The sequence below is a fragment of the Chenopodium album genome, chromosome 1 (genome assembly GCF_948465745.1).
Source record: "Chenopodium album chromosome 1, dcCheAlbu1.1, whole genome shotgun sequence".
Taxonomy (NCBI): domain Eukaryota; kingdom Viridiplantae; phylum Streptophyta; class Magnoliopsida; order Caryophyllales; family Amaranthaceae; genus Chenopodium; species Chenopodium album.
The window spans coordinates 8,317,175-8,344,449 of NC_137834.1; the positions used below are offsets into that span (position 1 = coordinate 8,317,175).

The 27,275-nt window shown below is 40.3% G+C and overlaps 1 pseudogene; it reads left to right on the top strand.

Annotated features, from left to right (window-relative positions):
* The window catches only part of LOC145556772 (aspartic proteinase CDR1-like), a 171,305-nt pseudogene that overhangs the window by 56,800 nt on the left and 87,230 nt on the right, over window positions 1-27,275 (top strand).

Sequence of the window (27,275 nt, forward strand, 5' to 3'; positions counted from 1 at the left end):
AGTTCCCGAGGTTTTTGAGCCGGTGAGTTTTCTTCGACGCATTACCCACTCTTTTAATGCTGCTTATTACTGATTTTTCTTTGTTTTATCCTCAGCCTAACTGCCCGGAGGTGATGGGAATCATGAAGCTGGTGGACGCGCTGAAGTATTGCATCATCAAGCTTCGGCGTGGTGCAAGTTGTCGGAGCTCTAGCGACGTCCTTGAGGTATCACTTATTATTTTTTCATTTCTACCATTTGTTTTATCTTACATCCTTGACACCTTTTGATTTTGTGTTTTTCAGGAGCAACGGAGGTCCCGCTCGCGCTCGAGGCCCAGAGGCTCGGACGAGGAGGAGCTTGGTCGTGGTAGACGATCTTCCGAGGTTCACCGGCGTTCTCAGCGAGAGTCTCAGACTACTCAGCCGTTCTAGGAGGCTCAGTGGCAGCAAGGTCTGTCTTCTCAGCGTCCGTCATTTTCACAGCCTCCAGTTCCTGAGTTTAGGTCTCCCTTGGATCCTGGTTCTTTCTCGGCCCATTATCCGGGCTTCCTCTACCACTGTCGGGCTTGTTCTCGGTTCCGTTGTATGGGACGATGCCTTCGCCGACGATTCCAGTATCTTTGGGCCAGTCTACTCCATTCTCCGGCTGGACGGGTCCTGCTTTGAGCTTGGCTACTACTAGGCCTACGGGGACTAGTAGGGACGCTACTCCCCATACTCGGATGGTCGAAGGACTCTTTGGTTCTCCGTTCCCATATACCTAGGGCGAACCACATGCACAGGGTGGAGACGCGACTGATTCTGATTCTAGAGATTTCTGACCGAGGGTTTTGTATTATGACTCTTTGTACATGCTTGACATACTTATATATTACGACTCCTTGTACATTATTTACAGTTTATACATCTATTATTACGTGTGTTAGTGTGTGTTTGAGACCCTTTGTGTGTGATTGTGTACTTATTAATGACGCGACGAAGAATATAAGTGGAGTAATGGAGGGTACCGACCTTCCCCAAAAGAAAAGAAATAAAAAAAATACTTAAAATAAAATTTCCCCAAAAGAAAAGTAATAAAATGATGAAAAAATCTTCGTAAAAAAAACAAAACAAAAATAAAAATAAAAAGGTGAGAATTTTATTAGAAATAAAACTCTCGGAAATGAAATTTTAAAATAAAGATAAAAAAAGGTGAGAATTTTATTAGAAATAAAACTCTCGGAAAAGACGAATAAAATTTTAAAATAAAGATAAAAAAGGTGGGAATTTTATTAGAAATAAAACTCTCAGAAAAGACAAAAGAAAATAAACGTTAAAGATAAGAAAATATAAAAAATCCGGATAGATACGGAAAAGATGAAAAAAGCAGGCGCGTAAAGTGCCGTGACACGACACTGTTCACTGTGTCACGGCAAAACCTGTCGTGTCACGGCAAAGGTTCCCGTGACACGGTGGAATTTCCCGTGTCACGGGAAGCGTATTATTCAGCGGTTTGTTTCACGCGTGCGAAAATGTAAATTCTGGGCAGTTCCGAGCGCTTTTGCTATAAAATAAGACCAGATTATTCATGATATGCATAATTACGAAACACAAAATAATTTAGAATTTCATATTTCAATAATCATGTCTCAGAATTTTGATAATACATTGCGCGACTGGTCTTATTCTTTGACCAATGCTGAAAAAAGAGAGTTAGAACTATTTCATGTCAGGGGTTTGCTAGCCCTGCGACATGTAGCTATTGAACATGATTTTCTTAGGGCAGCATTAGATTATTGGAGTCCAATAACGCACTGTTTCAAATTTGATTATGATGAAATCTGTCCTCTGCCGGAGGAATTTGGTGCGATATTTGGATTTCCTGCTAGGAATCTAGCTTATAGCCATGCCTACCTTACGTGAATATTATTACCAAGACTTTGAACGCCATCTGAATCTAACAGATCCTGATTTAAATAGGATTGTTTGTGGTAATGAAGTAGACTTAGAAAAACTTGCTAACTTATATTTTAATCGCCCTATCTCTGAGTCCTATCATGTGTATCGTAGAAGGGCATATATTTTTTGCATGTTTAGCAAGCTACTATTTGCAAACGGTAGGGTAGGACATGCTTGTCTAGCGTCTGTGCTTGAGCATGTAGAATCCGGAAGATCTCCTATGCCAACGTGCCTTGGAGAAACATTTCGTGGCCTTGACGAGGCAAAATCTGACCGGAAAGCCATCAGGAAGGGCTCTCTGGTACTATTACAGGTAAAAATACGCTCAAAATAGCCCCCGTGACACAAAACAGTCACCGTGTCACGGTTAAAGTCTGCCGTGACACGGTCAAAACTGCCGTGTCACGGGACTCTGCAGTTTTTTTTTTTTTTTTTTTTTTTTTTTTTTTTTTTTTTTTTTTTTTGCAGATTTGGTTGATGGAGCGTTTGAAATTATTTGAAGCCCCCGACGATATTGAAAAATATGGCCCTAACGACTTAGTCCGTAGGAAGAAGAATTATTCTGCGAACATGTCGTATGACGATTGGAAAAATTTCTTTGCAAAGAGAGAATTTTCCATTCGTTGGGTGGTGCCTTGGTGGAGGCTTACTAGGATGGTTGGCATGAATGAAACTCCATATTGCCGTGTTCCTAGTATCTCCAAACTGACTTTTTACTGCCCCTCTCGACTAATGCGGCAGTATGGACTTGAACAAGTAATTCCACGCTATAACGATAGTCCTCGTGAAGTATCGTTGCATGAAAGTAACGTTCACAAGTACGAGGCTTATTGGATTGGAAGACCTTTGTGGACCGTTTCTGCCAGGGACCAAGCTCCTCCTCCATTATCTAGTGCATACAAGGCGTGGTTGAATCCTAGAAGTAGGAGGGAACGATTCGGATCGCGCAAGTCTGATGTAAAGAGTCGTCTTGGAGAGAAGAAAGCTCCTCTTAAAGATCGCCTAGGTCCGAGAACACAAGGAATTGAGTTTAAGACTCCTAAGATGCCAAGAAAAAAGACCTATGTGAAAGGAAAGGGTAAAGAAAAGATGGTGTATAGGGAGAAACAACCGAAAAAGTTCAAGAAAGGTGAAAGGGGCGAAAGTTCGACTAGGGGTGTGACGGTTCGGGCTACAAAAGACACACTAATGGTGAAGGCCGACCTAATTGAACAAGAGAAGGATGTTCCTAAAGAGAAGAGAGATTAGATCAATAGTGCTTTGCATATTATTATTTATAATTTTTATTTAAAATAAGGCATATGATGCCAATATTGTAGTCGCATTTATTTTAATTATAATAGCGCATTTATTTCTTACAATAAAAATTACAATGACTTTTATATATTATCCGAGTCAAGGAGTCGGACGCAATGGAAGAACGAAAACGAAAATTCGAACAGGAAATTCGCAACGAATGTGCCAATAAATAATACGGGAAACTAAAAATCTGTCGTGTCACGGTCAGAGGGTCCCGTGACACGGTTAAAATTCCCGCGTCACGGCATTTTTTTTTTTGGCAGACAAGGTGACGTGGCATGGAACGGTTAAAATTGCCGTTCAGAGTTTGCCGTGACACGGGATTTCCTCCCGTCAGACGGGAATATCTCCCGTGTCGAGGGATATTTACTTTTTTTTTTTTTTTTTTTTTTTTTGCCGTGACGCAATGTTGAACCGGGCACATATTAAATCAATAGAGGGAGCATTTTTTTATTTTAAAGTGGCCGGGCCCCCTTGAGGGGTTGCCTACGTATCCTAAAAAGGAATCAGGCCAGACGTAGCTCTATTGGGTCATGAACCCATGCGACTAGGCGTAGAATTTTTTGAGTTGATCCAAGTTGGTTAAATTATGGAAGCCGTTACCGTCCATGTCTACCAATTGTGCCGCTCCGCCAGACAGGATGGCTTTAACAATGTACGGGCCTGACCAGTTCGGTCTGAATTTTCCTCTTGGATCTAACACATTTTTGCGGAGGGCCTTAAGCACTAGGTCACCCTCTTTGATGTTCCTGGTCTTGAATTTTTTATTAAAATGTCGTGCCATACGCTGTTGGTAGTTTTAGACGTGATGCAAAGCTGCCAAGCGTTTTTCATCAAGCAAGACCAGTTCGTCGTATCTTGCTCTAATCCAGTCGACTTCCTCTAGTTGGCTTTCCAATGCGATTCGGAGAGAAGGTATCTCGAGCTCGATTGGTTGTACAGCTTTGACGCCATAGACCAAGGAGAAGGGGGTAGCCCCTGTCGATGTACGGACAAAGGTTCGATAACCCCAAAGGGCGAAATGTAGCTTACTTGGCCAATCTTTATAATTTTCCGTCATCTTTTCGATGATGGTCTTCACGTTTTTGTTGGCCGATTCGACTGCTCCGTTCGTTTGTGGTCTGTAAGGTGATGATCGATGATGTTTGATGTGATATTTCTGCAACAATTCCGCGCATTCGGCTTGGAAATGTGTTCCATTGTCACTGATCATCTCATGTGGTACCCCATAGCGGCATATAATATTTTTCTCAATGAATTGAGCTACATGTTTTGCCGTCAGCTTGGCATATGAGGCTGCCTCAACCCATTTGGTGAAGTAATCGATTGCTACGAGAATGAATTCATGCCCCCCTTGTCCTGGTGGCGTGATTTTTCCAATGATGTCGATGCCCCAAGTGGAGAAAGGCCATGGAGAAGTATACGTGTAGAGAAGTGAAGGTGGAACATGTTGTAAGTTTGCATAGATTTGGCACTTCATACATTTCTTGACGTACTCGTGACAATCTCGCTCCATAGTAGTCCAATAGTAACCTTGTCGTTGAATCTTTTGGACTAACATCTTTGCATTCATGTGAGTTCCACATATACCAGCATGAAGGTTTTCCATGGTTTTATGTGCTTCTTTTTTAGCTACACATAAGAGATTCCTTCCTGTTGCGGTTCTCTTGTGGAGTTCTCCCCTGATGAGCACATACTGTGAGGCCAGGAGCCTCAAAGCACGTCATGCCCTTTTATCAGTATTAGGAGGATACTCTGCTCTTGTCACATGATTAAGGATGTCTGTATACCATGGTTCTTCATCTTCTTCTTGTTCATCATCAAGTGCATGAACATAAGCTGGTTCATATCTTCTCTCTATGGTCAGTGGCATTCTGATCGTGTCAGCTGGAATTCGCACCATTGATGCTAACTTAGCTAGTGCGTCGGCGAACTGGTTTTCTTCTCTTGGCAAATACGTATATTCCACTTCATCTACTTGCTCCGTGAGAGTTTCCAGATGAGCTTGATACGTAGCGAGACTTTCACTCCTCACTTTCCATCTCTTAGAGATTTGGTTAATGATTAGTGAGGAGTCACCATAGATTCTGAGTTTCTTGATTCCCAAGGCGACAGCTGTTTCTAATCCCAAAATGCATGCTTCATATTCTGCGGCATTATTGGTGACATCAAAGTCGAGCTTCATGGAAATTGGGATGTGTTCTTCATTGGGCGATACGAGCAAGACTCCCACGCCACATCCCTTCTGGTTTGAAGCTCCATCGAAATAGAGCGTCCAACTATCGTCTTCGGTCATGAGTAAATCTTCATCAGGGAAATCGTACTCATCTTCTTCTTTTTCAGCTTCTTCTAATGGAAAGTCTGCTAAGAAGTCAGAAACTGCAGAACCTTTAATGGCCTTTTGTGGCACGAATCTCAAGTCAAATTGAGCTAGATTGACTATCCACCTTGATAATCTGCCGTTGAGTGTTGCTTTCTCGAACAGGTATTTGAGAGGATCCATCTTAGACACAACATGCACTGTATGAGTAAGCATGTAATGTCTCAGTTTCTGAGCGGCCCATACAAGTGCGAGACACAATTTCTCGAGTGGCGTGTATCGCGTCTCATATCCTTGGAGTTTCTTGCTCAGGTAATAGATTGCATTCTCCTTGCTTTCGATCTCTTGTGCTAGCATTGCCCCCATCGTTTCTCTTGTGACCGTAAGGTAGAGTCGAAGAGGAAAGTCAGGTATTGTCGGCGCTAGCACGGGTGGGTTTGCCAAATACTCTTTGATTTTGTCGAAAGCCTTTTGGCAGTCATTATCCCATGTAACTGGGACATTCTTCTTAAGCTTCTTGAATATAGGTTCACATATCGCTGTGAGCTTTGATATGAACCTACTTATGTACTGCAACCTCCCAATGAAGCCTCGAATCTCCTTCTCATTTTTGGGTGGTGGCATGGCCATGATCGCTTTTACTTTTGAAGGATCTATTTCAATCCCTCGAGAACTGATCACATATCCAAGTAATTTGCCGGACGTGACTCTGAATGCACATTTTGCTGGATTTAATCTCATGTTTTACTTACGGAGTCTTTCAAAAAACTTGTGAAGTGCGACAATATGGCCTGGGCGATCTTTAGACTTGACAATCATATCATCGACATAGACCTCCACCTCTTTGTGCATCATGTCATGTAAGAGTGTTGTAGCTGCTCTTTGGTAGGTGGCACCCGCGTTTTTCAACCCGAATGGCATTACTGTATAGCAATATGTACCCCACTGTGTGATGAATGTGGTTTTCTCCATGTCTTCTTCGGCCATCAATACCTGATTATATCCGGCGTAACCATCCATGAATGACAGGAGTGCATGATTTGCTGTATTATCGACAAGAATGTCAATGTGAGGTAGAGGGAACCCATCTTTTGGGCTTGCTTTATTAAGATCCCTGTAATCAACACACATTCTGACTCTTCCGTCCTTCTTTGGAACTGGGACCACATTTGCTATCCATTCCGGATACTTGGATACTCTTATGAAACCTGCGGCCAATTGCTTCCTGATTTCTTCTTTGATTTTGAGAGCCACATCTGGTTTCATTCGGCGCAGCTTTTGTTTGACAGGCTTCATACCTGGAATGAGTGGTATCGTATGCTAAGTTATATCCCTGTCAATTCCTGGCATATCTTGGTATGACCAAGCAAATACATCAACAAATTCACTAAGCAAGTTAATTAGCTCTTTGCGTTCATCTTGACTTAGTGTTAATCCCATTTTTACTTCTTTAACAGTCGTATCATTGGAAATGTTAACTGTTTCTGTATTTTCAATAACTGCTGTTTTATTTTCATGTTCTTCCATTGCTTTTATTATTTCTTTGTCATTTTTATCATTAGCAAAGCAATATTGATCAGGGCTAGGGGAATGGCACACATCGTAAGCAAAGGTACTCATCTTATTGAAGTCACTGGCTAATACATTAAGAGAGGCAAGGTCAGCTGCGACCTCACCAGAATTATTAGGACTAGAAGGATAAGGCTCAACAAGAGACTTAGGGTTGAACTCTATAGCAGAAAGAGGGTCAGCCTCAGACTCTAAGGACTCTTCTACAGACTTAGACTCAGACTCGGACTCGGACCCAGACGATTCAGACTCATCAAACATAGGACCCTCGCCAGCGGTTATTTCCAACTTCTCTCCATTTGGCGTAGTGATCCTCAATGTCTTGCGTCATCCCCTTGAAATGTTGTCAGCTTGAACGATTAACTCGGAGGGATCAAACTCCTTGTTTGCTATGACCGCTTGAATGAGCTCAGAGTTATCATTGCAGACCGGCTTGGATTCATTTTTTTCCATTCCAAAAAGGAGGTTAATTCCCAGATCATTAGAGTTCAGGCTGGCTGACTTCTCGACTGCGGAGAGTTCTTCATCGATGAAGTCACAATCGAGAAATACCTCGAATCCTAGTTCACGGATCCCATCATGGACAAATGGTTTGGGGAATTCATAGCATGGGAAGTCTTCCCCTTCTTTGATATACTGGCCTTTGAGAGTCAACGGATATGGATCCATGACCATTTCTGTCTTTGTGATTCGAGCATTGTTGCGAGCCTTCATTTTCAACGAAGCCTGTTTCAGATCTTCCTTTGTCGGCTCGAATCCTAAGCCGAAAGTATCCTTCTTGATTGCACCAGGATGGCCCCAAGATTTAGCCATTTCCTTCTTAAGCCCAAGGGTCATTCCAGGAAAGTGACCTTGCTTCTTTAGAATGGCGTTGATACGGGTGTTTGAATAAGGATCGAAGTCGAGATGGCACTTTTCCTCTTCTTCGATCGCAAGAACATCATCTAATGAAAACCCCCAAAGATCTTCATCTTCCTCGTCGTGTTCAACATGGACGATGGGAGTATCAATAACTTGAATGCGCATAGGAGAAGCATCGATGGTAATCGGAACCCCTCCAACTATAGCTTTCACTTTCTGGTGAAGCGACGATGGAATCGCCTTTAGCTCATGAAGCCAAGGGCGTCCTAACAGCAGATTGAAAAAGGCCTTAATGTCCACCACCTGAAATTTGGTGCGACGCTCAACGGCCCCAGTGGTTATATTCAGTATGATAGTACCCACGGCTTGACGGCGAGTATTATCGTAAGCTCGAATCCCCTGAGTGGAGGGAGTCAACTCTTCATTCTTTATACCCAACTTCTTTGCAGTACGGAGTGGGCACACATTGATTGCAGAGCCATTATCAACTAGGCTCATAGGAACATTCATCTGCCTACACACCACAGTGAAGTGTAAGGCCTTATTATGTTGGTCCCCTTCCGGGGGTAGATCCTTATCAGAAAAGGAAATCAGATTGCTAGTACTCGGCAACTTAGTAGTGAGGAAGTTGACCAGTCCTTGGGGAGTCATGTCGTCATCGACTCCTATCTTCACCAGAGCATTCATTACAGCCTTTCGATGCTCGTGGGAAGTGGCCAAAAGCTTCCATACATTCATCTCCACCTTGGTCTTTTGTAGCTGTTTGACCACATCGCTATTCACAGGGTCGATGGGATCAACTATCGGATTTGATTGTGGTGGAGGTGGAGGTGGGTTAGGTTGTTGCAACCGTCCACTTCTAGTGAGAACCTTGACCTCAAGGTCCCCCCAAACATCTTCATTGGTGCCGAGAGATGAACAGGCTATATCTTTGAGATAGATATCTTCATCATCACTATCCCAAATCCCATTCACTTCTTCAGTGCTTGAGATAAATACAACATCTGGCAGAGGTTCATTCACAGGTTGAATGAGTATTGACGGATCAAAGGAGACTTCATCTCCCATGATAGCCAAAGCATTAGAAAGAGGACCTATTTGAATGTTAGGCTTCTTGCCCCCTGGAGGGACAGGAAGTTGGTTAGCATCTATGAGATCTTGGATTGCGTCTTTCAGCCTCCAACACTTCTCAGTGTTATGACCCTTGCCTTGATGATACTTGCAATAAGCATTGGGGTCATAGTTGGCGGTCCTATTTTCAGGTCGAGGTTCTGGGAATGGTCCAATTGGCATAATCAGTCCCTTACCATGAAGACGGTCATAAGCAGCATCATAAGTCATTCCCAAAGGCGTATAAATCCTCCTTTGCCTTTGAAATCTTTGAGTAGGAGCATTAAGGGCCAGCACATCATTGATGTTGATATTGTTAGTAGCATTATTGGGCTTAGAAGACGAAGAAGAAGGAGTGTCGTTCTTCTTGTTTTTCCAAGTGCTGTTGTTATTGTTGCTACCAACAGACTTCATCAGTTCATCTTCGATATTGATTCCAATATCGTATACAGCTTCAAAGGTACTTAAAGGTAGAAACTTCAAGTGTTGCTTGTATTTATGCGTCAGCTTGGCAATGAACAAGCGAACCATTTCCTTCTCCTTGGGAGGGTCTACCAGGAGCGCAGCTGTTTCTCTCCACCTGCTTAGGTAAGTAGTGAAGCCTTCATTCTCTTTCTGTTTGAGAATGGAGAGTTCACGTTCAGAAGTCTTGGCCTGAATGTTGCACTTGTATCGGTTCATAAATTTTTCAGCAACATCTTCCCAGGTCGCGACATGCTTGGATTCTAGAGAATAGAACCACTGTTGACAGGCATGCTCTAAGGAAAGAGGAAACACCGTAGGGAAGAGTGTCACATCTACTCCCTTAAGAGCCATAGTTGCAGAAAAAGCCTTCAAATGGAACAGCGGGTTATCAGTAGGCTTGAATTTGGGAATATCAGCAGTGGAAAACTTTTCAGGGAGTTTCTCTCTTATGGACGAGGAAGTGACAGGCTGTTCCACATAAGTGAACTCTTCTGAAATCTTACTCATCTGTTCCTTGATCTTGTCCATCGCAGCAGCAGTAACACTGTTTTGCTTGTCTTGCTCTACAGTGCTGACTCTAGTAGTGAGTGTCTGCATCATGTCAGACAACCTTTCGATTGTCCTGTTGAGGTTCTCGATGTCTTCCTTAGTGGCCATTGGTTGAAAGTAGACTGGAGACGGATCTTGTGGAGATGACTGAAGTGGTTTCCTTGTACGCCTCTTTGGTACGAGAGGTTGTTGAGGTATCCGGATTAATCTACCCTTGCTTCTTGCCCAAGCGTTGTGACACCGAAACAAATACACCTTTAATGACCACACTTAACCTTAACCTATCCGGATTAAAAAAAGAAAAAGAAAAAAAAAATTTGAAGTTCTACTTATTGTTTTTTTTTATTATAAAAAAAAAAAGAAAAACATGGGAGGATACCATCCGACTTACTCCGAAAAAAAAAGACACAAAAACGAGACTTCCCTAAAATACGGTCAAAAGTGGTGCACGACTAAAAAAAGAAAAGTGTGTGGACATAACATGTAAGTGATTAGGTGAGGTTATAGACGCGTGTTTTGACCGTATAACTAGACACGACTCAATACTGAACACAAAAATCGAGAAAAAAGACTGACGGGACACTTTCCTGGGCACCGTGTCACGGTGCAGACTGGCGTGACACGGTTAAGCCTACCGTCAGAAGGTAGCCTTTACCGTGTCACGACACTGTTCACCGTGACACGGCAGAAAATGCCGTGACACGGTGCGCAGTTCCAGGTCAGTTTTGTAATTTTTTTCATATTTTAATCGATTTTAAGTCCGTACTAATTACTATGTGAGAATAAAAACCCTCGGTCATGGGTCAAACAAAAAAGCAAACACATTAGGGTTAGCACCGAACAAACACATAGCATTTAGGCACGATGATGTAAAAAAAGTTCGCAACCTAAAGTCAAGGTCTATGTTCAACTATTGGTACGGCTTTGGGCGTCAAAAGGGTACCATGGTTAAGAGTTTGGACGCGTTAGCAAGGCAGCCTCCCTTGAGGGTGTATGCCAACGGGCGGCTCCGCGAGTTCGTGATGAAATCGAACTCGACTCCATGGTTTGGGTGGATTTAATGACTCGGATGAACCCTTATTGCCATGAGCGTTTTTGGGTTGATAGAGCTTAAATTCCCCGGGGCTAAGACGCATGTAGAACACATACGTTTTTTCAGAAAAATCGAAGGAAGTCGACTGTGAGAAAAGAAAATAAGCCACCGGACGGATTTTAGGACTGCCGTGACACGGCAGTCAGAAAATCTGACTGGTGCCCTGTTTGCTTTTGCGCGCAATCAAGTTATCCAATTTTTCCTACGGGACAGACCTGAATGCGACGTTAAAACGTCTATGCAGATGCAAAAATGTCAAATTAATAACAGGAATATTTTTTCAAGAATCTTTTAAGTCTCATCCACTCATCTTAATTAAATACCGATCACTCAAATCGATAAATAATTAAGAATCCTCCCCAGTGGAGTCGCCAAATTGTAGGCGTCGCTCGAAGTGCACCTACGTTAAAAAGCATGTTGTGAATATGCTTGGCACTCATAGGAAGTGGGAATTGACATTAAGATTAGGGACAAATAAAGTAGGGAGCCGCCAACAAGTATTTAAGGAACTTGTAAACCGTTCACGGATCATAAAAAGGCAACCACGATAAGGGACAACGATAGGCAACAACGATTGACCCGTGAAGGTTACACCCCATTCATAATCCATGAGATTATTAACTCCATATGGTTCGGAACCACGAAAGGAGGATCGGGGATGATGGTACGAAGTGAGTCATGGAGTCACATTCGCCCGTATTGGCCTCTACTCGATTCTTATAGTGAAAAGCATTCCTGTGATCTCAAAGGCATACAAACAATAATTCAATTCGCTCCAAACTATTATTTAACTAAATTGGTTCAAAATTAATGCACACATAATTCTAAAAATTTGGTGATCACTTCAATTAACAATAAGATTAAAAAGGAACCTAAACCGGTTGTCCAAATTATCTTATAAGGCGTGATTTTCAATTACATATTCCCTTTAACATGCAATATGGTGATCAAAATAAATAATAGAATCAATATTAATACAAAAACCAATTTAATCATAATTCTAACAACATAAAAAATCGTTAGAAAAATAACAATAATAAAAAGAGCATGATCCTTACTTTGAATCTGTTTGTTTGTAACTACAAAATAATAAACGAGTTAGTAACTTCAAGGAAATAATAAAACAACAATTAAATTAAATTAAATAAAATAAGGTTGATTTTGGGGCCAAACCCTCAAACGATTCTACCTTTCACGCCTTGGTTTAAGGACAGAACCTCGATTAAAATATGGACTCCTTTGAGTGCTTGAAGAAGGAATTTTGAAGTGAAAAGGGTAGGCTAGTGTTTAGGTTAAGAACATAGAAGAGAGAAAAAATAATAATAATCGAATTCTCGTCGCCCCGTTCATCAGAAATGAGGGGGTATTTATAGGGAAATGTGCTGAGGGAGCACACGGAACCCTAAAATGATAAAAACCCTAAGAAAGTATCCCGTGACACGGTCAGACTGTACCGTGACACGGTTAGACTGTACCGTCAGACGGTACAAGTTCCCGTGACACGGTCAGTTTTGGAGTGACGCGGGAAATTTTCAGAAAACGGAACGGAAAACGCGTTAAGGGTTTACGCGGAAAGGACACGGAACTCCCCGTGTCACGGCAGACCTCCCGTGTCACGGGAAGTCCCACCGTCAGACGGGAAGAGTTCCCGTGACACGGTCAAGCTTGACCGTGACACGGTCAGTTCCAGTCCATTTTCCGACTAAATTCATTTTTAACCCTAATTTCTTTCGGCTTTTTAAGTGCCGATTGATAATTTCGGTCTTTTTTCTGACTTTTATTATTCGGGCTAAAATAATAAAATAAAAATAAATAAAATATTTGGGCCAAAAATAATAATAAAATAAAAAGGTTTGGGCTTAAAATTAATTAACAAGTTTGGGCTAAAATTAAAACTATGCTTTTACCAAACACCAAGACTCATCCATAGACCTTTCAAAAATATGAATTTAATAAAATACGATTTTTTTAAGCACTCTCGGGATTAAATACTAAACCCGACCAATAGCGGCGGTTAGAGGTTATTTATCATCGGGCTTGGTTTTGGGGAGACATTTTTAGGTGTCTACAGAATTCTTCCAGCTCACTACTCCTCCATTCAGACATAAAATGTACCCAGACTCATCCCTGTCTATTTGGAAACTCGCATCCGTATAACCTTTGACAACCAATTCATCTTCGCCACCATAAACTAGAAACATTCCTTTTGTCCTTCTCAAGTACTTAAGGATGTTCTTGGAAGCTGTCAAGTGTGCATCACCTGGATTTGCCTGAAACCTGCTACACATGCTTAGAGAAAATGCAACATCCGACCTCGTACAAATCATGGCATACATTATCGATCCTATTGCAGAAGCATAAGAAGTGATAGCCATACGTCTCATCTCATCCGGCATAATCGGACATTGAGATTTACTGAGCGTAATGCCATGAGACATGTAGAGAAATCCTCTCTTGGAGTTTGTCATCTTAAACCTGTCAAGAACCTTATCAATATAAGTCACTTGACTTAGTCCAATCATCCTTCGAGACTTGTCTCGATGGATCTTGATTCCCAAAATGTACTCGGCGTTACCCAAGTCCTTCATGGAAAAACAACTCTTCAATCATTCCTTGATTGACTCAAGCATTGGTATGTCATTTCCCATGAACAGTATGTCATCTACATACAAGACTAGGAAAACTACACTGCTCCCACTAGACTTCTTGTATACATAAGGTTCCTCTTCACTTTTGAGAAAATCAAATTGTTTGATTGCTTCATCAAAACGAAGATTCCAACTCCTGGATGCTTGCTTCAATCCATAAATGGATTTCTGAAGTTTGCATACCTTTCTAGGATTTTTTGGATCTTCAAAACCCTCAGGTTGTGTCATGTAAACTTCCTCTGTCAAGAACCCATTCAAGAAGGCGGTTTTGACATCCATCTGCCAAATTTTGTAATCGAAAAATGCAGCAATTGCTAGAAGAATCCGAATGGACTTAAGCATGGCTACTGGGGAAAAGGTTTCATCATAGTCAATACCATGAATCTATCTGTATCCTTTCGTAACCAGTCTTGCTTTATGGATGTAGGCATTTCCATCCTTGTCTGTTTTAATTTTGTAAACCCATGTGCAACAAATAGGTTTTACCCCATCAGGCAAGTCAACTAGGGTCCACACTTCATTTTTCAGACATTGATTCCATTTCGGACTTCATGGCATCAAGCCATATATCTGAGTTGGGGCTCGCCAAAGCTTGCTTGTAGGTTGTAGGTTCTTCATTCTCCAATAAGAAGATTTCAGAATCCTCAGTTATCAGAACCTCAACAAACTGTTTGTTTTCGATTCTGGCAGACCTACGTGGGGTAGGAGCAATAATAGAAATATCCTCTCCAACTCCTTGAAGATTTTCGCATGAACTAGGTTCAAGTGGGACGATAGCAGGCAAGTCAACTAGGGTCCACACTTCATTTTTCAGACATTGATTCTATTTCGGACTTCATGGCATCAAGCCATGTATCTGAGTTGGGGCTCGCCAAAGCTTGCTTGTAGGTTGTAGGTTCTTCATTCTCCAATAAGAAGATTTCAGAATCCTCAGTTATCAGAACCTCAACAAACTGTTTGTTTTCGATTCTGGCAGACCTACATGGGGTAGGAGCAACAATAGAAATATTCTCTCCAACTCCTAGAAGATTTTCGCATGAACTAGGTTCAAGTGGGACGATAGGAGTCTCGCTAGTCGAATTAGCTCGCTCTGATGCATGTTTAATCGACTCATGCGCCCTCGCCTCTGATGTGGTGTTATCCACATCCATTTGTTGCTCGTCTCGAATTTCTTCGAGAACCACTTTACTTCCACTTGGCTTTCTAGACAGGAATTCCTTTTCTAGAAAGACACCATCGCGAGCAACAAACACTTTGTTATCTTTGCGATTGTAGAAGTAATACCCTTTTGTTTCTTTTGGATAGCCCACAAAGAAACATTTGTCTTATTTAGATTGTAGTTTATCACCTTGTAAACGTTTTACATAGGATTCACATCCCCAAATCTTGAGAAAAGACAACTTTTGAGCTCTTCCATTCCACATCTCATATAAAGTCTTTTCAACTGCTTTGGATGGGCTTCTGTTTAGTATTCTAGCAGCTGCTTCTAATGCATATCCCCAAAATGATATTTGAAGATCAGTAAAGCTCATCATGGACCTCACCATATCAAGTAAAGTCATGTTCCTCTTTTCTGACTCACCATTCAACTGTGGTGTTCCTGGAGGAGTCAACTGTGAAAGTATTCCACATTTAATCAGATGTTCATCAAATTCTTGTGTCAAATATTCACCACCATGATCAGATCGTAATGCTTTAATCGTTTTCCCAAGTTGGTTTTGTACCTCATTCTGGAATTCTTTGAACTTTTCAAAGGATTCCGATTTGTTCTTCATTAAGTAAACATAACCATATCTACTTAAATCATCAGTAAAAGTAATGAAGTAGTTAAACCCACCCCTTGCTTTTGAACTTATTGGTCCACACACATCCGTATGTATGAGTCCCAAAAGGTCACTAGCTCTTTCACCTATACCCGTGAAGGGTGACTTAGTCATTTTCCCAAGCAAGCATGACTCACAATTTTCAAATGATTCATAATCAAATGAAGACAGAAGTCCATCCTTGTGTAATTTCTGGATGCGCTTTTGGTTGATGTGACCAAGCCTACAATGCCATAGGTAAGTAGGGTTTGAACCATCTGCTTTCTGTTTTTTATGATCAGTATTGTAGACATGAGTTGTATATTCTAAGACATACAAACCATTAATTAATTTTGCGTTAGCATATAACATATTTTCTTTCGAAATAAAACAACATATGTGTAGACACCCATTTGTGTCTCCCCAAAACCAAACCCAGTGATGAATACCTTTCACGTCAAACCATAATCGAATGAGGTGAAAGTGTGAAAAGTCTAGTGTTGCGGTTAGTTTTTGTTAAAATTCTTTCTTTCGGTTTTCGAAAACCCACTATATTTTATGAAAACGTCCATTCCAGTTTAGTTTGGTCCATGATAAGGGTCCAATAATGATGTAGTTGGATGGGGCTTGAAAAGACCTTTCCAACGATATATTATAAGCCCAATTCCGATGGATAATTAGAAAGTTATGGCCAAAATACTAAACTGGGCCCAAACCGGATTTTACCTACGACCCAATGATCATGAGGAGGGTCCAAAGGTTTAATCCTATTCCTAAACTAATTAGGATTGATTAGAATCTTCTATAAGTTTCTAAAATATCTTAATTATCATTTTTTGAAAAGATAAGATTAAGGAATTTGATTTAAATTTAAACTTTCCTTTTTTTTATAAAACTTTCCTTTTTTAAAGTCCTAATTCTATTTGGATTTAAACATGTTCAAAGATAGTCCTAATTCTATATGGTTGGATAGATCTTGAAATTATCTTTCCAATGATATATTATAATAATAGTTCCGAGCTATAACGGAAAAGATATGAATAAGATATCAAACTCTATCCAAAACTGACACCGTCTCACTATTTCGTTCATATCTTTTATTCTAAAACATATTTTAATCTGATTCTAATTGGGTTAGAAAGTAGACTTCAAGATCTTTCCAACGACATCTTATTCATCTTATTCCGATTCCTGGATCAAAAGATATGATAAAAACAAAATCCGCAAAAACTGCTGTCTACGAGTTTTATTTCGATTCGAATTTGGATTCTTTTCTTAATTCTTCGACCCTCTTTTTTCCTTTAAATAGAGGTCATATCTCCCCTTTTTCAATCACCAACTATCTTCATCATTCATCAAGAAGCATCAATTATTCATCAATTCCTTTCAATTCTTTTCATTCATTCATTCATCAATTTTCAATAATATTAATTCATTGGCATTCTCTTCTTTTCTTTTCTTTAATTCTTTCTTGTTTTTTAATACAAAATTCCGCATTCGCAAGATCTAGAAACACCTAGCCATATTCGAAGTTGCCTTCGCCCTAGACGTGAAAGGTTTTAATTTCTGAGGGTTTGGTCCCAAATCTATTTCAATTATTTAATTTAATTGTTTTGATTATTATTTTCCTTGAAGTTACTAACGTGTGTATTTTGTTATTAGAAAGAGGTACGAGGCATCAAAGTAAGTACTTTAATTGATTTATGATGTAGAAATCATGTTTATATTGTTATTATGATATTCCTAGTATCATGTCTAGGTTAATTTTAATATCAAATATGATTGCTATGATGCCTTTTATTCTCTTCCTAATATTTATGATAGTTAGTATCATGTTAGGGCTAAAGATTTGATTTTTATTGTTTAGTGACATGCTAGGGTTTGTTATTAATCTTGTTAGTATCATGCCTAGGATCTTGCTATTTTTATTATGCTTTAATATTAACATGAACATGATTATGATTATAATTGTTATAATTTATTATTATTTTGATGATGATTATTTTATTTATGATGATTATGATTATTATTATTATTCTTCATGATTATTATTGATTATGTTGCTTGATACATTATTTATTCTTTATTGCTTGATCACCTTTGTTGCATGTTTAAAGGGAATTGGTACTTGTAATCACGCTTAATCAGATAATTAATAATCTTGTTAGGATTAATTGTGATTATAATTCAAGTGATCGCCAATAATAGTTTATTTGTGCATTAATATTCAACCAACATAGATTAAACAGGTTTAGGGTTAATCCTATTGATTGTATGTTAATTAAAAAGCGCACATGAATACGAGCAGAATAAAGTAGAGGCCTATTATTAGGGCAGGTTCAATCTCTTTTAGGTTGGATTTGTACCTTCATCCCCGAACCCTTATTTGGTTCATGACCTTATGGAGTTGACGATCTCTTGGATCGTTAAGGGGTGTAACCCTCACCATGTGATGATTTACAAGTTCCTTAAAAACTTGTTGGCGACTCTTTTGCTCTATCTTCTTCCCTTTTGGACCCCACCGTACTTTAGTGTATGATACAGTGGGGTTCAAGCTAGTGGGATTTTAAAGGCTTGAAACTATTCCCTACAATATGTCTCTTATTTCAAATGAAAATCCTTCATAATCTAAAACAGGAACTGAAATAATGTTTTTAGTAATTGTTGGTATATAATAACAGTTATTAAGCACCAAAACAAGTCTAGAGGGAAGTCTTAAATGATAACTTCCAATAGCAAGTGCAGCAACTTTTTCTCCATTTCCTACTCGAAGCGTCACTTCCCCTTTTGCTAACTTCTTACTTTCTTTCAAGCCCTGCACGTTATTAACGATATGAGCACCACAGCCGGTATCAAATACCCAAGTGGAAGATGAAGTAAGATTAATTTCTACAACGAAAACATCAAGTAACTCTTTACCTTCTATTTTCACTGGTATATAGTGGGGACACCCTGGTGTATGGCATGGCCAACTACCGCAAAAGAAGCATTCGCTTCCTCTCCTTTTCAGAAACTCCTCAGCATGGTTAAGCAAAAGCTTGATCAATGTAATCGACGATCCCTCATCATTATGAGTGAGCTTGACAATGTCAAAACCATCATGGAGTGAGAACAAGATAATATCATGAGCAGAGTCATCATCGATCAGTTTCCCAAGGACATCCATCTGATTGAACATTTCAATCTGTTCCCTGACATGGGCCCTTACTGACTGACCAGGCATGAGTCTTTTAGCCATTATCTTACAATGAACATTGTAAGCCTCATACCTGACGTTGTCAGTCCAGGAATAGTAAATCTGAGGGATCGAGTTAACGACCTCTCTTACATTATGATCTTTGTAGCCTCCACTTCTTAATGCCCCAATGCCACCTCGACAGATAGCACGAAGACATTTGTACAAGTTGGTTAGCTCATAGTGCCTGAATCTCCTTTTCCAACAAATTGGAATAGATTCTAAAATGAGCCCGCTGATTTTCTCTGCATCTGAAACAATTACAGCATGCCTTTCAGCTTAATATTTTTCTGTATACTTGCTCTCAACAGGAATATATAAACGAGATTCAAGCCCATGGCTTGTGAGAACTTTTCTCAACTCATTTTCCCATTCCCTGAAGTATCTGAGATTCAGCCTTAAGTTAAGTTTCATTGGTAAAACTGTGTCGTCGTATAAGTTATTCATCTACAAACAAAAACAAACGAGGCAAAGTTCAATAATTATGCTTAATAAATTTTTAAAGTACCACAAGCGATTATAAAACTGGTAACTTTAAAATATTCATTCAATCTTTAATTGATCCCTATTGAATAGAATGATTCCAAGATCCTTTATTTGTGCAATAATTGACCGGATTGAGGCCCTACCATCAAGTATTGCATTTTCAAGGTGAGTAAACTCTTTACTGATTACAACTCTTTGTAATTCTTGGTTGAATAATTACCCAGCACATGTTTAATTATTACTCTTAGCTTCAAGTTTCTAAACTCTTTAGGTAACCTTGTTGAGTATAACCAATTAAAAGTGTAAAACGTGTTTTACCCCCACTCCCCTAAGATATAGTATGGCACCCAACTGAGGCATGACTGCCATAAATATCAAAGGTTTCATCGGGTTTTTAATTGGAAAAGCAACCTCAATATTACCGGGACCTAGATTTATTATGTTATGATTATTTAGTGAACTCTAGCGCATCATCAAACAACATAAATAAAATCTAACATGCATAATCTACTAATGACATAGTATGGCCCCTGTAGACAGCCATTTGTGTCTCCCCGAAACCAAACCCAGTGATGAGTACCTTTCGCGTCGAATCATAATCGAATGAAGTGAAAGTGTGGAAAGTTTAGTGTTGCGGACAGTTTCTATTTCTTTTCTCTTTTCTCTGTTTTTGAAAACCTATTTTAAGAAAACATTCAATCCAGTTGGTTTGGTCCATGAAATGGGTTAAATAGTAGTTTAGTTGGATGGGGATTGAAAAGACCTTTCCAACGATATATTATAAGCCCAATTCTGATGAATATTGAGGAAGTTGTGGCCAATTTACTAAACTGGGCCCGATTTGAGCCTTAAATGCGGCCCAATGATCTAGAAGAGGGCCTAATATGATTTGTCATTTCTAATGCAATTAGGAATGGTTTTAGTCTTCTAGATTTTTCTAGAAGGTTCTTTTCATTCCTAATTCAATTAGCATTGATAAATTGACTTTTCAGAGTTTTAATTAAAAACAAAGAGCATTTTTGAGGAAAATATATGATTTTATCCTCCTGTATGGCAAAATATATCTGATTTTAGAAAACGCGTTAAAAAAACAGTTCTAGCGCCCAACGCCAGCCATTGGCTGTTGGGGTTTGGTGAGTCCGACTCACCGCGGAAACAAACCCAAAAAAGAGACCGCACTCGCAATAAATAAAACCATAAATATAATTAAATTAATCACGAGATTAAGATAAGCTAATTACCTTTGACGCGTGCTTCGCTCCAAAATGAGCTCTTACTTGAAAGCTTCAAGTCCCGCTCACACGGAGACCTCCAACGAAGTGCACCCACACCAACAAAAACGACTAGGTCCAATGTCTTGGGGTTAGCAAGACCCGACCAATAAAACCCGTGTAATTATATTGAGTTCAAAGGTTTTCACTAATTGTGATGCCTTTTTCAACTCTTACTCAAGCATCATTCCTAATGCCCATACTTGGGTATTTATAGGAAATGATGGGAGTATCATTTACTCTCCCATCAATGTGGGATAGTATGATTTTTCCATTTTATTTTAAAGCTAAAATAAAATTAATAATCAAGCTAGTAATAAATCAACAAGTGGCAAGCTCATGTGAGTGGTTAGGTGAGAACCACTTGGAGAAGGGGGGGGGGGAACCAAACTTGCTCCCCACACCCTCTCCCATAATCGGCCACCTCACTCCACACACACTCAAGGACCACAAGCCACATGGCACCCACCCTTGGGCACCAAGGCAGCCAAGGTGGGCTGCTATGTGCTGCTGTCTGTGGCAGCCACGCCCAGCAAGCCCAGCAGGCCCAGCACTCGCATGCGGGCTGCCAGGCGCTGCTGGCCAGCAAGCCCAGCATGCTTGTGCGGGCTGCTGCTGGCCTTGTGCCTTGGCCAGCGCTGCTGGGTAGCAAGCAATGGCCTAGCCATGCTGCTGCTAGCTGTGGCGAGCTAGCGCGCCTAGCGTGCTAGCTGCTGCAGCTTGTTGCGGCATAGCTTGCTAGCCATTGCGCACACAAGGCTGTGCCTAGCATGCTAGCACGCACTAGGCAGCACCTAGCCTTGCGATGCTAGCATGGGTGCGCTAGCACGCACCAGCCAGCCTAGGCTCGGCTTGGTGCGCATGCTAGCCACCATGCTAGGCCATACGCCCTTAGCACTCGGTTTGCTTGGGCATTCCGATGCTAGGGGTATTTTGGTCTTTTGTTGATTTATTACTATTTCTCGTCTCGTCTTTCACTATTTTTCGACTCGACTTCCGACGCTCGGTTTCGACGCTCTAAGCTCGAATTTCCGACGTCTAAATAAATATTACTCGGTCGACTCATTAATTCCTTCCGAATTAATTCATCGGTTTGGTTTGTTGAATGCTTGGATGTGACTCGAAGGGTTCAGTCAAGATTAAGTTGTAATATTAATTATTCATTAATATTACTGATCGGAAGCGGCCTCCACCCAGGCATTCCGATCACTTGACCTCACTGAATATATTAGCTTTCTAATAATTCTGAACCCACTAACGGAATAGTACACTTGTTCGAAGGACACCATTCCTTTCAATCTCCCACTTGTCCTTCCGGACAAGTGCGCATTTTGTGTACAACCTTTTTCCTATGTCTCTTAATGTCTCTTCATGAACTATAAGGTAAGATTTATTTTGTCATCCTTATTACGTCCAGAAGTGTTTCCCGATTCCGAGTCCGACTGTCAATAAACATATGATTTCTAAAATCCATCCGAGCACGGCCATGCATTTTACAGTCTCGCTCTATGAGAGGCCTTGTATACAACAAAGACATCTTCCCTATTTTAGTAGGGGGACATTCCCTGTCTTGAAATGTAGCTCCTCTTACTGAGAGGACCTAGTCGCCCGAGTGTTGCCGTTATAATCCCCTATTACGGCAGACGTTTGACAACATCAAAGCGAACTAGTACTCAAACAAGAGAACTCACAACACTCATGGTCGAGGAAATAGGTTCCGATAGCCATAATGAGAAGTATACTTATGACAAATTTTTTAATTTCTTAAAGTATTCTCATAGGTCGATCCAGTATGGTTCTAAACCAATACCTGTGCAAATGATTTATGACAATTATGTCCTTGTAGCACATGAAACGGTGCTATAAATCAAACTACACACTAATCTCAATCGGTCATTAATCATCCATCGTTTTAATGACCTTGATTAGGGATAATTTTCGATTATAATATTTAATGTTCACTTAATAGGTGTTTCCTTACCAAGACTGGTCTTGATACCCTATTTTGAATATTCTCATAATCGAATGGACTCATTATTTAATCCTAAACCACAATTAAATAGCATAATAGAGTAATAAAATATTGCATGAAATTTTATATTACTCCAAAACTTGAATGGTTTTCCTTAGCGTCTTACATTAATTTTTCTCAAAATTAACTAAAACACTAAACAAGGAAATCAAAGCCAGTCTCCTACATGCTTGATTCCCATTGCCTCAATGTGCTTGTTGTGCTTCACTTGAGGCAAAGGTTTAGTAAGTGGATCGGCTACATTGTCATCCGTTCCAACTTTGCAAATTCTGATTTAACCCTCTGATTTCCATTCTCGAATCATGTGAAATCGCCGCTTGACATGTTTGACCTTCTGATGTTCCCTAGGCTCTCTAGCCTGAGCAATAGCTCCATTGTTGTCACAGTAGAGGGCTATTGGACCCTTTATAGAGGGTACAACATCAAGTTCACCAACGAACTTACGAATCCAAACAGCCTCCTTAGCTGCTTCAGCAGCTGCTAAGTATTCGGCTTCAGTTGTAGAATCTGCAGTTGTACTTTGCTTTGCGCTCTTCCAACTAAACGCCCCTCCATTTAGACAGAACACATATCCAGATTGCGATTTGAAATCGTCTTTGTCCGTCTGGAAGCTTGCGTCGGTATAACCTTCCACAACTAAATCCTCTACACCACCATACACCAGGAATTTATCCTTGTTCCTTTTCATGTACTTTAGGATATTTTTGGCCGCAGTCCAATGCGCCTCTCCTGGGTCTGATTGGTAACGGCTCGTAGCACTCAAGGCATACGATACATTTGGCCTAGTACCTATCATGGCATACATGATCGATCCAATAAGCGAAGCATATGGAATCTGATTCATTCTTACCCGCTCATCAGGTGTCTGTGGACACTGCTTCTTGCTTAGGGTTATGCCATGTGACATTGGCAGGTGACCTCGCTTGGCCTCCTCCATGCCTAATCGAGCAAGTACCTTATCAATATAAGTATGACTCAATCCAATCATCCTTTTCGATTTATCCTTATAGATCTTGATGCCTAGTATGTACTGAGCCTCTCCCAAGTCTTTCATTGAGAAGCACTTTCCAAGCCAGGCCTTTACAGACTCTAACAACGGAATGTTGTTTCCAATGAGCAATATGTCATCGACATATAAGACTAGGAAGGCGATGTCACTCCCACTGACCTTCTTGTAAACACAAGATTCATCTGGATTCTTGATAAAACCAAACTTATTGATGGCTTCATCGAATCGCAGATTCCAACTTCTGCTTGCTTGCTTTAATCCATAAATAGACTTCTTAAGCTTACAAACTTTCCTAGCATTGTTTTGGTCGGCAAAACCTTCAGGCTGTGTCATATACACAGTTTCTTCCTAATAACCATTAAGGAAGGCGGTTTTGACGTCCATCTGCCATATTTCATAATTGTAATATGCAGCAATCGCTAGGAGGATCCGAACGGATTTAAGCATTGCGACAAGTGAAAAGGTTTCATCGTAATCAATACCATGAACTTGTCTGTAACCTTTTGCCACCAATCTGGCTTTGTAAATGAATACATTTCCATCTTTGTCGGTTTTCAACTTGAAAATCCACTTACATCCGATAGGTGTATAACCTTCGGGTAAGTCAACCAAGTCCCAGACTTGATTTTCAAACATCGAATCCATTTCAGATCTCATGGCCTCTTGCCATTTAGCAGAGTCAGTGCTTGCCATCGCTTGCTTGTAGGTTGCCGGTTCATCTTCATCCATAATCAGGATGTCCTGATTCTCGGTTAATACTAAACCAAGATATCTATCAGTTTGAGATCTCGGCCTCTGAGACCTACGTAGGGTAATGGATTGAGCATTTGTATTGTCGGTTCGACTTTGCACATTTTGATCATTTTGACTTGCGTCAACAGATGATGTTTGAGCACTTTGACTGTCATTATGATTTTGTTGCTCATCCTCACGAACTTCGTCGAGTTCGATTTTCCTCCCACTTGTCGTTTTGGAAAGGTGCTCCTTATCCAAAAAGACACCATCGCGAGCAACAAACACTTTGTTCTCCAATTTGTTGTAGAAGTAATACCCTTTGGTTTCTTTTGGGTAGCCCACAAAGTAAACCTTATCAGATTTGGGATGAAGTTTGTCAGAAATCAATTTCTTGACATATGCTTCGTATCCCCATATCTTTAGAAAAGATAACCTAGGAGGTTTCTTCGTCCATAATTCATATGGAGTCTTTTCTACAGCTTTTGATGGAGCACGGTTCAGTGTTAGTGTCGCAGTTAGAAGTGCGTGTCCCCAGAAAGAGATAGGAAGATCACTAAGACCCATTGTTGATCGTACCATGTCTAACAAGGTCCGATTTCTCCTTTCGGATACTCCGTTCCATTGAGGATTTCCTGGAGGTGTCAATTCTGAAAGTATACCCTTTACTTTCAGATGGTCATTGAATTCTTGGCTCAAGTATTCACCACCTCGATCCGATCGAAGGGCTTTGATTTTCTTGCCAAGCTAATTTTCAACTTCACTATGAAATTCTTTGAACTTTTCAAATGATTCAGATTTATGCGACATGAGGTAGACATAACCATATCTACTATAGTCTTCTGTGAAAGTGATGAAATATCGATGTCCATTTCTTGTGGTTGAGCTCATTGGTCCACATACATCGTTATGTATAAGACCCAATAAGTCACTTGCCCTTTCTCCCAACTTGGAGAATGGCTGTTTAATCATCTTGCCTGATAGACATCCCTCGCAATTCTCAAACGATTCTAAATCGAAAGAGTCAAGAACACCTTCTTGTAGAAGTTTCTTGATGCGTTTGATGTTGATGTGGCCAAGACGATAATGCCACAAGTAAGTCTGATTTGACTCTATGGTATTAGCTCTTTTGGTATCATTATAAACAATTTGTCCAAAGACACAAAGGTGTCATTCCATAAATATAAACAAGATGATATGTCTTGTGATCAAGTTCAAAATGACGTCCAACGCCACAAGATCAAAATATGGTAGATAAAACTAAACAAGTTTTAAATCTAGACAAAATATGAGATTACAAGCTTTATTTGAAAGATTATCTTCTTCTTCCACTTGTGTACTCATATCCACTTGAAAAGCACCGCTAATTTTGTTCCTGAAACAGGAGCATATAGTGAGCCAATTTTCCAGTATCTAATACCTTATAAATGGCTTATGTTCAAGTGTAAAGATGATACCTGAGATTGAGGTTACTTTTCTTTTCGCCTCATCTTCTAGATACATGCTACATTCTCTTTTGTAGTGTCCGGGTCTACTACAATAGAAGCAGCGCATCTTAGCTTTGTTCTTGAACTCCTTCTTCTTTGGTCTTAGAGCAACCTTAGCCTTCTTGCAAGAATAGGTTTTCTGGAGCTCTTGAACAACTTCCATCAAGGACAGTTTGTTCCGCTTGGCCGTAAGTCGCATCTTTAATGCAACATACCCCGAATGGAGTGAGCTTAGTAGCATGAGAGTCGCTTGCTCATCGTCCACTGGTTTGCCAATTAGCTCCAGATGGGTGAATAGCCTTGCCATGTTGAGCACATGAGCTTGAAGTGCCATCCCGGGTGTAAGTCTTGCATTATAGACCTTAGCCCATACTTCTTGTCTCTCTTTCGTGAGACACCCATCTTGCGGTGGCTTGATCCTCATGTTCGAGAGTGACCTAGTCACATCTTCCATAAGTCCATCATAGTTGCCTCTGGTACTTTTGGTGACTCTCAAATTGACTACATCTTCTAGAGCTTTGAGCATCATGTCTGGAAAATAGTTGGAGAACTTCCCCTTCCATTGTACCGGGATGGAGTTTGCCATGAGTCTGGAAACTCTTTTACAATCCACACTCCATACCTCATGTGCCTCATCACTCATAATCCCCTTTGAGTAGAAACTCGGGATTTGAGTGTCCAGAATGTGGTCTAGGTAGCAATTTTGGAGGGTCTTTTGGAGTTCCTCTTCCCATTCCTTAAAGTTTACCAAGTTCAGAGAAATTGGCAACTTTTCAGGCAATTTCGGGAGCATAAGTTCGTTGACATTAGTTGAAGACATGATTCTACAATTGAAAGAATTTGAAATAAAAAACCATTCATTATACTTAAATAAGATTGAATTAATGCATTTTAATCAAACTTATTTAAAACGTCTTATTAACACATTAAAGATTGTCCCTATTTAAGGTGAGAATAAGTCGATTCCAAGATCCAAAGAAACAAAGAGTGGTTAAGCATGCTTTGGCTTGTCTTAACACTCAATCTCCTAAGGTAAGCAACGCTTTGCTAATGGCTCCAAGCCACTCTTGGTTGAATAAATCGTCGCATCCAATGCTCTCTAAACAATTTATTCACTTTGCCACGACATGTTAGGACTCCATCACTCATATCGTTGAGTATAACCAAAACCACCTTGCATACCCGGTATGCCTTACGTTCCTTGGAGAAGTAGTGATGCCTCGCTTTGGCATAGCCCACCACTACCCTCGTTCGGTTGGTAAGTGTGTTTTGGAATGGCAAGTTTTACTCAATATTTTAGGGACCTAGGGTTTCTATGTTGGTTGATTTAAGTGAAATTAATTAATCATCTCAACATTCGAAATCCTAAACATGCATCTAACATATAA